This window comes from Lemur catta, chromosome 16 (assembly GCF_020740605.2).
Source record: "Lemur catta isolate mLemCat1 chromosome 16, mLemCat1.pri, whole genome shotgun sequence".
In the NCBI taxonomy this organism is placed as follows: Eukaryota; Metazoa; Chordata; class Mammalia; order Primates; family Lemuridae; genus Lemur; species Lemur catta.
In genome coordinates this window covers 31,693,003-31,707,446 of record NC_059143.1, presented here as the reverse complement: position 1 = coordinate 31,707,446, position 14,444 = coordinate 31,693,003, and the positions used below count along the sequence as shown (strand labels likewise).

General features: G+C 34.1%; 1 protein-coding gene across 1 annotated transcript in view; it reads left to right on the top strand.

The window, feature by feature from the left end:
* The window catches only part of RIT2 (Ras like without CAAX 2), a 289,218-nt gene that overhangs the window by 52,189 nt on the left and 222,585 nt on the right, over positions 1-14,444 (top strand). The gene's annotated exons all lie outside the window — the stretch shown is intronic.

Below are 14,444 nucleotides of genomic sequence, written 5' to 3'. Positions count from 1 at the left end.
ATGTTGGGAAAAGAAATATATAGTTAAAAATAATGTATAAATCAAAAGGACTCCTACAAAAGTATAGTATTATTATAAAGAATATTATAGTTATTAGCATTATTAATGTAAACAGATATGATCTGGGTAAGGCAATGGAAAGTGTGCCTTTTATTTAGGGTGTGGTCTAAGCCCCATTTTCAGAGTCTTTTTCATGAAGGACTGTAAAAGTTGTCAAGGAAGTAAGTCCAGGAAGCCAGAAGCATTCAAGATACAAGGCACAAAAGGAGAAATTTCAGACAGAAAGGAGGAAGATATAATGGGGCAGGAGAAAGTTGTTCATGATCCTCATGCCCTTCTGATAAGATAGGAAGTTGACTAGCCTATGCCTATTCTCAAAGAGTCATTATGAAATTCTTAGAAGATGGAGATACATCAAATAAAAGAAAATACAAAGGAAGTACACAAATATTACAGCAAAGCTTAAATCACAGATTTCTTACACTTTGAGAATCTTCTTCTAAACATGGGAAAGAAAAACCTTCAGCCCCAGGTACATGTTGGTGTCTATTAGAGTAACTAATAGACAACATTATCTGAAATGCCAGACAATGTTTTCACTGCAGGATCAGGGTGTTAAGACAGAGTAAATTCTTACTTGGGCAAACAGTAAGAATATAAATTCTTGTATAGACTAGATATTAATGTCTATGATAACTCTCCTGACAAATTACACATATTCTAAAACTTGATCACTTTGGAATTGTTTGCAGATACCATCACCCATTCATGTGAATGAAATTCCAATAATTGTCTCCATTAATTATTATGCTCTAAGAATGGAGCTGAAGAGAGAGATGTATTTACATATGTTGGTATAGGTACGCAGAACAACAACAGTGTTTCATTTACCTAAGGAGATGGGGTTTATCCTAAATGATAAAATACTTGAGAAAGTATTGTTGAAAGTGTCTATTTGTCTTTTTTGTTTCATTGAGTACAAAATAAACTGTCAGCATAGAGCAAATAAGTAATGACTGGTAATATTGAGTTTTAATATCCGTTGCTTTTTTTGTGTCTCATCAATCATCTTTGAGAATCAGTCAGTGAAGATAAATAGAGTTTTTAAAGTCCTGGAAAGCACAATTTCTTTCCATTAGCAGTGGGTTTATGGGGGGTGGAAGAGAAAGTAAATGGGAGCATTCCACAGACAGAGAAACACTCGGGGAAATGAAGGCTGCTTCTCCTATCCAACTGCTTAGCTGAACACCATTGTCCCAACCAAATGGTACCATCTTCTAATCACTCCCTCAACCCCCAAATCTCAACTCCTTCCTTCTCAGCCATCTGCATCCCATGTGCACTCGTACAAAGGAACATGGAGACATACCAGGCCTTTAGTAATTGTTTTATGACTAAATGAACAAATTAAATTACCTTCTGAGATTACCTGTCCACCTTTTAATTAAAATGGCTTTGAAAATGATAATTGGCTAAGAAAATAATAATTGGTTTAGAAAACCTAACTCCTGGAAGCATAGGTTTGGCATTTGCTTGGATTTCTGAGCTTCATGATCCTCATATGAATATGTTAAATTATGCTTTTGATTTAGAAGGCACCAAACTACCAGTGCTGAATAGTCCTTTCTAAATATTACTTTTACAGAAATTTAGAACCTGTAGTACCCCTGAAGAAAACAGAGGAGAATCCCTTTCATGTTAGAAATGCATAGACTTAATAAGAAAGGAAAGGAAAGAAAGAAGAAAGAAAAAGAAAGCGAGAAAGAGAGGGAGGGATGGAGGGAGGGAGGAAGGAAGGAAGGAAAGGTGGCATTAGATGCCTCTCATCCAATTTCTGATTCAGCATTTTTTTCAATATACCTCATGGTTTAATGTCTTCAGTACTAAAAGCTGCAAAAAGAACTAAGAAGTCTTTGCCAAACTCCATAAAGACCCTCTTCTACCACTATTTTTAGTACCTCCCTATTACATTGGCTTTAAAAGGATCTCATCACTCCTGTTTGAGGGCATTCATTCCCACTCATCCATCTCTGTCTCACTCTGCTCAATAGACTGGCTGCCTGGGCATTTTACTGCTGTGCTTCCTTTGGGCATGTCCTCCTTGGGAAATATCCCATTCCATGGCTTCTTATGGTGCTATTTCTAACCCTCAACTCAATGCATATTAGAAAATGTTTATAAATATGAGTACTGATGGGAAAATATAAAAAGCTGTCACCATTTTTACCTGAGTTTGACTTTCAATCAAAATGTAATTTTAGACTTATTCATTTATTTATTCATTCAAAAAATAAACATTTATGTATATATGTTATTATTCAGCAAATATCAATGGCCCACTCATGATAGAACACACATTTTCAGCTAAGAGAAAGGAATTAATGAGAACCAATTAGCACAATGGAAAGAGTCTGGCTTTGGAGTCCTAAGACCCAACCAGTTGGATTCCTTGATAGTTCTGTAACCCTGACCAAGTTCATATACAAATCTTAAGACGTTTTTGTTAAATTCCTCCTTCACAGAATTTTGTTAAATGAGATATTCAACTTGTATGCTTTTAGATTGATACCTAAAAATTTTATCCTAAATTTAAATTGTTTTAAAAGATATAATTTTTGGCTTATTTTAAATAATGACATTTTAAATAAAAATCATATAATTTCTTATAAATATAGCCATTGGGACATAAAAGTCATAGTAATTCAATACTCACTATTATCCTTTTAAAAACTACATGATACTCTGGTTTCTCTTCAGATCGTACAAATCTTTCGCCTTTCAAAAAAACTACATGAACAAGTTCTTCCATAGTAGAAAATGTTACATTGTTCCTATTTATCTTGAAAATTGTATATCTATTCAATTCCTGCTGCAGAATTTCATTCTGCTGTAATATTTTTTCAAACTTTAATAATGATCCTATAATTGTATTTATTTCATTGCCCTTGTTACCATCTAACATACTATTCATGTGTATGCAAATGTGTGTGCATTTTCATTAGTTGTCTCCCTCTCCAATTCCCCATCTTCCTCTAAAATGGAAGATTCTAGAGAGCAAAGGTCTTTATCTGTTTTGTTCACTGATTTGTCCCAAGCGCCTAAGCAATGTTTGGCACATAATAAATGTTTTTGAATAAATGAATGAATGAATGTCAGCAAGGGGACAGAGGGAGTTCCAGTGAGGAAGAATGGGCTTTGATTTAAGTTCAGTGATGATGGAATGCCTCCCAAAGATGGCACCCTGTGAGTAACAAGTAACAATCTGAAAGAGGTATAGAGCAAGCCATGCAGATATCTGGAGAAGAGTTCTCCAGGCAGAGGGCAACCACAAAGCCCCTTCTTGGGAAGGAAGATAGCTGGAAGGTATAGGATGCCTATGTGACTGACACAGAATGACTAAGGTAGAGAACTGATGTAAAAAAGAGATAAAAGAACCAGATCTTAAATGGATGAGGAAGGAATGAAGATGATGATGGTAGTGGTATGAGATGAAGAAAGAGGCATTGTAGAATGCTCAATCTGGAGGCAGCTTTAAGTATTTCTCTTCCTTCCTCTCCTTTTTCAAACAAGAAAGTCAAGACAGAGAGTTTAAGTAAATTTTTCAAGGTGCAAGAGGAAAAAACCAAGAGGAATGGGACTAAATAAATCTCAGTGAACCGTCTCCCAATCTCATCTTCCCCATTTCACTCACAGGCCATCGATTCCTAAAGGGAAAGCAGTGATTTGGCAACCTCTGTCTCTGTGTTATTAGATTAAATTATTCTCTAAAATGCTTCAGTTTAGTGCTTTACATAAATATCAAATTCCTTTTGGAGGGGTGGGTGTGGGTGGGAGGAGTAATAATGAGTTGTATGATTTTATGCAGTATTTTAATCCTTTGGGGTTTTTTTTGTAGGAAATAGCTCCATTCATTCTATAATTTTTCTTTTTCATAACTGACAGTCTCTGCCTCTGGCCAAATGCCACTGACATTCCAAGGAGGGTGATATATAATATTGTCATATTTTTCAGAGAGGTAAATTTGATGATTTAATACCGAATTATGCAAAACAAGAAGCAGTTGATTTAAATTTAACTTTAAAATGAAATACTAAATTATGGGAATGTCTGAATAATAAAATGGAAATTTAAATAAAAATATATGCATGAAAAAAGGGTCCCCAAAAAATGGTCTTGCTTTAAAAAATATGATTGTTTTTAATCTTTCACCACTATGGTTGTATGAACATTTAAGATGCTTTTGGCCATTATTTATTGTATGCATTTAATGAATATTTTATAAAGTCCTGGGAAGCACTACATTTACATAACATATGTTAATGGTATGGCCACTAATAAAGAAAAGGGGCCTTTGATGTAAAACCCATCAGGTACTTCCTAATGGTATCTACAGCTTAGTAATAAGTAAATGTCCATTTCTACAGTAAGGGAAGTATTCTTACTTGCTATCCCAGGGTCATCTACTAATTGTAATAATTTTTAAAATTATTAAACAAGGCCCACTTGAGTCCACCAAATATTCTTTATTTTCATCTCTAATTACTTTTATTAAGATTACAAGTGACTCAACTTTTCTAATCAAATCTCTTTTGTCCTTATACACACTACATTTTCTTGGTATCCATAAAATGAGGAAATGACAAACTGTCATAAGGAGAAGCATTTATGTGCATAGAATAGGACAAACCTTTTATGAAGGCCACATAATTGACCTGAAGAAACACTTAACCCATCATTTCATATACATTCCTATTTAGAGAATTAATTTTTAAAGCTTATAAAATCATGCATAGATTTCTAGCATTTAGATTATAACAACTACAAAATTTTTTTAAAAAATGCCATTTCTTGTAATAATTTCTTGTGGCATTCATCAAAAATTAAAGATGCTTTCTTTATTCAGTAATTTTAGAAGTATCCCTTACAGAAGCTCATAAGATACAGAGTGGCATTAAGAGCTGTGTTAGTTTTTCAGGGAATGATTTTTCTTTTCCTGTTAGTTTTTCAGAGAATGATTTTTCTTTTCTGGAGGAAGAGTGTTACATTTTATTTTCTCTTTCGTTTGACATTTTCACATTTCCTTTGAATGTCCTCTTCCCCTACGCGCTAAAGACTGTTGTGTTTACCAAACCCATTTTCTTCCTGACATACACTGCAGCCTCATAGCAGTTACAAAGAGCCAGTAACTGAGCTCTGATAATACAATATTGGATACAGTAATGTACAATATTCATAGCACTTTCCTCCCTAAAAATCCTGTCATACAATCCTCTGTGAATTCTCTCACTTCATTCTTCTGCCAATTGTTGTATAGAATTCAGTGGAGACCTTGAATGTCTCCTCAGAAATGTACCAGTGAAGGAAATACTAAAAAGGTAGTGAAAAAAATGGACGATATTGGTGAAAAGATAGAGAAACAAGACATGTCAATACTTCTTGTTACCCCCTCTACCTGACAATATTATACAGTTTAAAAAAATTGCACTTAACTAATCTGACAAAGTCAACACCATTAACCTAGTAACTCTGGGTATGTAATTGCTACAAATAGAGAAAAAAATGAAAGAAACTTGATATAAAACTACTGTAAGAAGAAAACAAAAAAATTGTGAATCAACATATTTAAGCTAATAAAAATTCCTCCCCCCAAATTTAACATAGCAGTAAAATGTAATACAAGAATCTTAACTGAATTAAATATTTTCAAATAAATGTGTAGAGCTAAAATCAAACACTAAGTGCAGAAATAACTTAAAATAGAACAAATAAACTGATATGAAAGAATTGAAGGAAAAGATAAAATCATTTCAGAAAGAAATAACAAATTACAAGGTGCCTGTGGGAAAATAGTTTGGAATTAAAATTAAGGAGGAGACATTGAAGAAGGCAGAAAAACAACCAAGAAAATGAATATGTGATTAATAATGATTAAAAAAAAACCCAAAGGGGTCTCAGAAAATTTGGTGCAAATGTAACCCAGGCAAAGAAATTCAACAATCCCTGAAGAAAAAAAACCTGAAACTATGTAAACAACAATCCAATAAAAAGTTCTAGAAAATAGAAAAAACATGCATCTACTTTTTGAAAAGACCCACCCATTTGAAACTATCAACTTCAATACACACCTTAGTTAAACTATTGGACTTCAAAGGAAAAAAATCCTCAGGACCTCCAGGAAAACAGATCAAACAGTACATACGGTTTTGAAAATTTGATTTGTATCAGACATCTCAAAAGCTATACCGCCCGGCGCGGTGGCTCAGGCCTGTAATCCTAGCCCTCTGGGAGGCCGAGGCGGGCAGATTGCTCGAGGTCAGGAGTTCGAGACCAGCCTGAGCGAGACTCCGTCTCTACTAAGAACAGAGATAAAAATTATCTGGACAACTAAAAATATGTATAGAAAAAATTAGCCGGGCACGGTGGCGCATGCCTATAGTCCCAGATACTCGGGAGGCTGAGGCAGGAGGATCCCTTAAACCCAGGAGTTTGAGGTTGCTGTGAGCGAGGCTGATGCCACGGCACTCACTGTAGCCTGGGCAACAGAGTGAGACTCTGTCTCAAAAAAAGAAAAAAAAAAAGCTATATATGAGGCAAGGCAACAGGAAATATAATTTTCATGAATATGAAAGAAGAAGAAAAGTAAAGACCAAGTATTTTATATCCAACCAAACTGTCTTGCAAGTATCAAGGATGTAGAAAGATAGTTTTAAACAGGAAACAACACTGGAATTACCATACCCATGGATCCTATTGTAAGAAGTTTCTTTTAAAAAAAAGTAGACTTAATCCAACCAAGAGAAGACTGGAAAAAATGTGGCAAAAATATCTAACAATGAAGATGTATTATATTTCATTTTAAACCTTAGACTGAAACATGGGTAGGGAAATGGGTAGAAGAATGTGAATGGGCTTAACTTGCCTATTAAAAGTAACCGATTTTTAGATTAATTCTAAAAATTTAACACTGTGCCATATACAAAAGACCCACCTGAAACACAGTGATCTAACATGGCAAAAGCAAAAGAACTGGCAAGAGAAAACCAATAAATTTAGGTGTGGCAAAGTCATAACATGTAACTAAAATGTTTGTACCCCCATAATATTCTGAAATAAAAAAAAAAAAGATAAAATAGTGATTACAACTTTGAGCAGAAAAAAGCAAAAATTATTAAATGAGATAAAGAATGATACTTTTTAATAATAAAGCACAACTCACAATGAAAATATTACAGTTAAGAATAATTGTGCAATAAATAACTCAGCAATTATTTATATTTAGTGAGTTTATACATCATTCTCAATACAGGATGGAACAGTGGTCAGCATATAATAATATAAAAAGTTAAGATTATCATCAATAAAGTAGATCTTATTGAGGCATACATCAAAAGCTACTGGTACATTGAAAAAAATGATAATATATTAAGACAAAAAAATCAGTAAGGGTCGGGCACAGTGGCTCATGCCTGTATTCCTAACACTCTAAGAGGCCGAGGTGGGAGGATTGCTCAAGGTCAGGAGTTCGAGATCAGCCTGAGCAAGGGCAAGACCCTGTCTCTACTAAAAATAGAAAGAAATTAGCCAGACAACTAAAAATATATAGAAAAAATTAGCTGGGCATGGTGGCATATGTCTGTAGTCCCAGCTATTCGGGAGGCTGAGGCAGAAAGATTGCTTGAGCCCAGGAGTTTGAGGTTGCTGTGAGCTAGGCTGATGCCATGGCACTCTAGCACAGGCAACAGAGAGAGACTCTGTCTCAAAAAAAAAAAAAAAATCAGTAAAGAGACATATTAGAAACAATGCTCTTTTATCAAAAGGCAACAGAACTAGAAATTAAAATAAAAAGCAAAAAGTTCATTCCAATTATAAATTAAAAAGTTAATTCTATTTATTAACTCATGGGTGAAAGGAAAAATAGAAACAAAAATTATAAAATGTACGAATAATAACATTAGAATATATAACATACATTTAAAATAGAGATCAGAGTACAATTCATATCAACAAAAATTAAAAGAATGAAAATCCACTAAGTGCAGTGGCTCACATCTATAATCCTAGCATTTTGGGAGGCCAAGGTGGAAGGATTGCTTGAGCCCAGGAGTTTGAGTTACAGTGAGCAATAATGATGCCATGGCACCCTGGCCCAGGCAACAGAGTGAGACCGTGTCTCAAAAGAGAAAAAAAAAAAAAAAGAATCTACTAAGTGAAGTATCACAAGAATGGTAACACAAGCACCACATGTGCTCACCATCAAATTAATATTAACTGATCAGCACTTAAAGGCACATATAGTAGAAACATTCATCAGATGTTGGGCAGATGGGAGGGGGAAGAAGGGGATAGGTATATTATACACACCTAATGGGTGTGGTGCGCACTGTCTGGGGGATGGACATGCTTGAAGCTCTGACTAGGGTGGGGCAGGGGGAGTATATGTAACCGAAGCATTTGTACCCCTGTAATATGCTGAAATAAAAAAAAAAAATTAAAAAAGAATGAAAATAAATAAACTGAGATAACAAAAATGAAAACAAACAAGCAAAACACAACTAGGGAAAATATAAAGGCAAAAACAGAAAGGCAATGAAAATAAAATCAATGGATAATAAAAACAATTATAGTAATAAATCAAAAGTATAATTCTTCGAAAAAAATCAATGATATAGACAAACTATTAGATTAGTTAGGCAAATAGAAAAGGAAGACAGCAAACAAAAGATAGTAAAGAGAAAATACTATTAATAAGTGATACAATGGAAATTTAAAATATCATGAAATAAGTTTTCACACATTGTCGAAAATCAGATTGAAAATCATATAATTGCAATGTGAAATAAATTATTTCAGAGAACAAAAAATAAATACTCCCTAAGTTATTTTATAAAGAATGAAAAGCACTGATACCTAATCCTGATAAATATAGACTGAAAAATAAAAAAGAATAAAAGCTGCAGACAAATGTTGCCTATGGATAATAATTTAAAAATCCTAAACAATATATTAGTAAATAGATTCTAATAAATCATTAAGACAATAAGACATGACCAAATAGATTTCAGATATGGAATGCAAAGATGTTTTAATATTAGAATGTACATTAATATGTCAGCATGTTAATAGTTCTTAGGAAAAAATATGATTATTTCTGTTATGCTGAAAAAAACCTTTGAAAAAGTGCAACTTCTATTCCTTATTAAAGATTTCAAGAGAGTAGAAATGCATATTTCTATAATATGATAAAATATATAAACGGACCACAATACTAAAGTCAGTATTTTAGCGTTAAAAAAATTATTCCCAATAAGGTATAGAAAAAGTCAAATGTGATCAATATCTCCACTACTATTTAATATTGCCCTGAATTAATTAACCAATAAGTACAAGCAAGACAAATTGATTAGGAAAATAAAAACCGGAAACTATTTCTATGTGTAGATGAAATGATAGTATACTGAGAAACTCCTAAAATATCATGAAAAATAACTGAAATAATAAAATAATTTATCAAGGTAGAAGGGTTTAAAATTCATATACAAAAATGAGTGATCTTCATATAAACAAATGATAACTGTAATTCACTTTGATATTAACACTCAATAGACCAATATCAGTATTTACCTGATTCATACACACAATTATTTTTGATGAAGGATTTTAAAATACTTCATGATATCCACCCAATTCTTGTGCTGTCCTCCCATTGTCCCATTCCTCCCTCAGCATTCTTATTCCCGTCTAATACCCAAGGCCTGCTGCTGAGTTCAGTGATACAGTCTCAGAGACATGAACTGTTAAACATAGATTGCTAATGATTCTGATTGTGCGTGAATGTCTGATTGCAATAAATCCATCCTTATATGGTCCAGAATTTCAGTACCTTGTAGAACATTTAACTGTTTCAAATACATATTTAAAAAAGACTTTCCCATTACTGAAACAACAGATAAATACTGCAATGTGTTCTGAATGTGTTGACTTAGCAGATTTCCTAAGTGTATAGAACAGAAGTGGTGTCCTGGGTGCATTGTGAGATTGTTCCTCCTTGAAATTTTCTTTTCTTTTTCTTTTTTTTTGAGACAGCGTCTCACTCTGTTGCCTCCTGGGCTCAAGCAATCCTCCTGCCTCAGCCTCCCAAGTAGCTGGGACTACAGGCATGCGCCACCATGCCTGGCTAATTTTTTCTATATATATTTTTAGCTGTCCATATAATTTCTTTCTATTTTTAGTAGAGACAGGGGTCTTGCTCTTGCTCAGGCTGGTCTCGAACTTCTGAGCTCGAACAATCCACCCGCCTCGGCCTCCCAGAGGGCTAGGATTACAGGCGTGAGCCACCGCGCACGGCCCTCCTTGAAATTTTCAAAGATGATTCTTGTTATCTTTTATAGAACAGCAAAGCCACAGCCAAGGTAAGTTCTAGGACAGACATTTGTGAAATGTATCTCCAGTACTGTCATGTCTGTTTTCCTGTCTTCCCTGAAAATACTTGGACTGAATACAGACTGGCCATGCCCATCAAGGTCTTGTCAACTTGGTCTGTCAAATTCATTCACACTCAGGTGTTAGGAACTTTATAAATTACTTCTCAAGAAAGTAATTCCATTTCAAAAACATGTAAATGACAAGGAGGGGATATATAAGCTGAACATTAGAAATACACAAAAGGCAAATTTGAGGTTGAAGTTCCCAAATGCTCTCAACTTTCATTGTTCATGCATGTCCCACATTCTAATCAAAAGGCTGAGTTCCCTGATTTACGCTGGCATTTGCTAGGGTTGTATTCTTACTTGAGACCTATTGACCCTTACCTATCTCTCAATATTGTGTGCCTGTGTGTAAATAAATCCATGTTTTAGGAGGGAGACATAGACCATTATTTTCATAAGATTTTTAGAACAAATTTATTTAATATTAAACTCTTATAAAGTCAATACAATTAAAATCTCTGAACAAAGAGACTGAGTTTTGATACTTGAACTCCTTGCAGAATTGCTCTTTAGCAAGGAGTGGCAGACATTTTGAGGGTATAAACCTATATATAATAAAACAAATATCATTTAGTTTTAATCTAAAACCTGTATATCATAAAACAAATAAAATTCAGTCCCCAGTCTGACTGATAGGCATTTAACAGATTGCTTCTCTCCAACATTGAACTTGATAGGTATTTAGAAGAGATTTTTCAAAAATTATTTGTTTACATACTATCTCTCCCAAAGGAAATGGGCAGATAGATGTCCCATAGGATATCTACTTTGTAAAACACAAAAGAAACTTTCGCAAATCAATCTTTCTAAAATTATGTTTTGAATTTCTGGAACAAAGCTCAGCTGGCTCCCTTTTCCTTGGTTCTGTCTCAGTGGTAGGTCAGAGGATTTGAGAATTAAAGAACTTTTTTCAATTATACAATAAGCAGCAGGTTTCCATTAAAGCACAAACTCCATCATTTAAATATACGCTAGGTATTCTTATAAATAAATGTAACAGTTAAATCCTTGACTGATTTTATCTATTTCTGATATAGGTTTTATGGCTCTCAAGGCTAACATCCAAATATACCTACCAGTTCTTACAATGTTTATGTATATTTTCCTTACATTTGTTCTAAACTTCTTCAGCCTTAACAGTTTCTTCCCAAATGTATGATAATTCACTTAGATCATAATTACATACAATGTTTTCCAATGCTTCTTGATAGCTTCCATGATTATCATATACTGACACCCAGTAGATGAAGAATTTAAATGTGTGGATTGAATAGTATGCAGCATCTGAGCAGAGATATTAATCTTTGTTATTATTTCTAATGAAAACCAGAGCTAGACAGTAGTTAAAGCAGTAAAAACAGATTTTATTCAGGAACTATTGTAATAGGAGAAAAAAAAGACTTAAATATAGGACTGGGCCTAATTTCAAATACAGCAAGCACTAACAGGATTGGGGTCAGTGGATGGAAAAATTAACTAAGAGGAAACATCAGAGAGGGGAAGGCAGATTTGTGTTAAACAGATTTAATGGTGTTGGAGCAAAGGGAAAAACTTCCCCTTTGTCTTCTGAAGGTTTGCTGAAAAATCAACTCACATAGGGCACATTAATTAGAGAAAAGTGTACTATTTTCTGAGCCCCATCAAGATGAACACAAGCACAAAAGTTAAGGTCTAGGTGGGAAGGTTCAGAGTTGCCTGACTGAAATTTGGTCAAGGAGGGAGTCTTTGTCTGCATGATATCATAGTGAAGAAGATGAAGGTCATTCTGAGCCATAGGATACAGGAATGCTCATGGATGGAAAGTACTCTAGTAAGTTTGAGAAGAAGAGTAGCTATTTTGGCAGTGGTATAAATTCAGAGTGAAAAATAAGATGAACATGTTTTATGAAAGACCACATATGCTAGCATGTCATGTTAAACATTATGGTCTTTATCCTAATAGCAGCTGACATGTGAGTGATATGATTTTTTTTAAAAGAAGATAAGTGTGGTACCATTGTGAAAGGTCTAATGAAAGGAAAAGAAAATAGTTACATAGAAAACAGTTTTGACTCTAATATAACAGAGATTTTCAGAAGAAATGTCAGATTTGAATGAGAGTAATAGCAAAGAGAATCAACACATTTGAAAGATATTTTGAAGGTAAAATTCAAAATTCATGATGTTTGAATGAAAGATATGTGAGAGAAAGGGTCTAAAGACATTAAGACTATTAGCCTAAATAAGTGACTCCCATAAGTTGGACTTTGAGGCTCTTAATCACATTAGGAAATAGTATGTCTCTGTTTTGAATGGAGTAGAGTGGGAATATCCTCATTTTAGTTTTAAATTTATTGAATCTAAGCTATTAAAGTTGAAATGACTGACTAACCAAAACTAATTGCTCACATGAGGCCAGGTTTCTGACCTTTGTTCTAATTGGGAATAAACTAGTCAGGGACTAAGAGATAGAGGCAACTGCTATTTTAAAGCTCAGAAAAAAAACTTTTTCAAATGCTCCTAGATATCCACCTAATAAACTTGTTGCTTTTAGTCTGTTTACCTGAAATATTCTAACTCCTAAGGCTATCTATAAAGAACGTTCATTTGCATTTCAAAAATTTACCCAAAGCTGTCAAATTGAGTAATACATTCATACAGAAACTTCTTTTCTCAATGCAAAGCCAGGAGGTAAACAATTGTTAAAGTATAAAGCAGAAATTCTCTTCCACTGGATCAGTGCCATTTCTTTGCATTTCTCAGCAGGGTTAGACTAGGGCATTGTACATGTCTGTTGAATTTAACTGAGTCTTCCCTGCTTTCAACATTTCCTAAAGTGTGTAAACATTGCTAAAGAGAACCAGAGCTGGACAGTAGTTAAAGCAGTAAAAAGAAATTTGATTCAGGGACTATGGCAATAGGGGGAAGAAGCTTGAGTATAGAATTGGGCAAAATTTTGAACACAGGAAGGACTAGTGGTGATTTATAGGCAAGGAGCAGGGGAGGAGGAAGGTGAGCGAGGGGGAAGGGATTCCATCTGTGGATGAAAAATTACTAAAAGGAGACAGCAAAGGCAGGAGGATTTTTGCTACACTGACTTTAACACGATTCTTGCTGAAGGTAGGCCAGGGTGATCAGAGATAACAAGGGTGGGGGATTCTCTCTAGACTGACTAAGTGGGAATCTTACTACAACTGGGCTACCCAGGCTCCATTTGGATGCAAGGGTGGGGTCTAACGTTGAGATCTAGTAGAGGAGAGGGCTCAGTGGATCTTGAATAAAGTTCAGTCAAGGAAAGAGTCTGTCCACAAACATGTGCAGAAGTGAGAAAAAAAGAAAGAGAATTATTATATCCTATTTTTTCCTCAAGTTTTTTGCTTTACTTCAGAGTTCCTTTCTTTTATCTTTTAATATTGGAAATTCACATCAGGAGACTAGCTACAGTAGAAACATTGCAAATGTTTTATAAAATTATAGATTTGGAAATAGTGTGGAGAATTTAGAACTACAGAAAAAGGTAATGAACAAAGGTTGTAAATAACATAGATTAGGCAAAATAAAAGTAACTGAAATAATTTTAACTGTGAAAAGTTAATGGCAAAAAAATCATTTAATAACACAGCTTGATAGCTAGTAAGAACCTCAGAGAATGTCTCCTTACTTTTTAGATAAAAAAGTTAAGTCCCAGAGAATAGATAGATCCTTTTGTGGAAAGATATTCCCCATCATTATCCACAGTTTAACCAGAGCAAGTCAAGAGGGACTCTACAGCTAGTTATGTTCAAGAACTTTCTTATGTCTATTCCAATGCAATGATTATTTAAATGCACTTAAAATTTGAACATATTTATTTCTGAAAACTATCTGGCATTATTTGGCACATTTTTTTCCCTCCAGAATTATGTCTTATTGTCATCATTTTGTGACTCATGTGAAATTAAATTAGTCACTCATACAAATAAGTTACTCATCAGAACC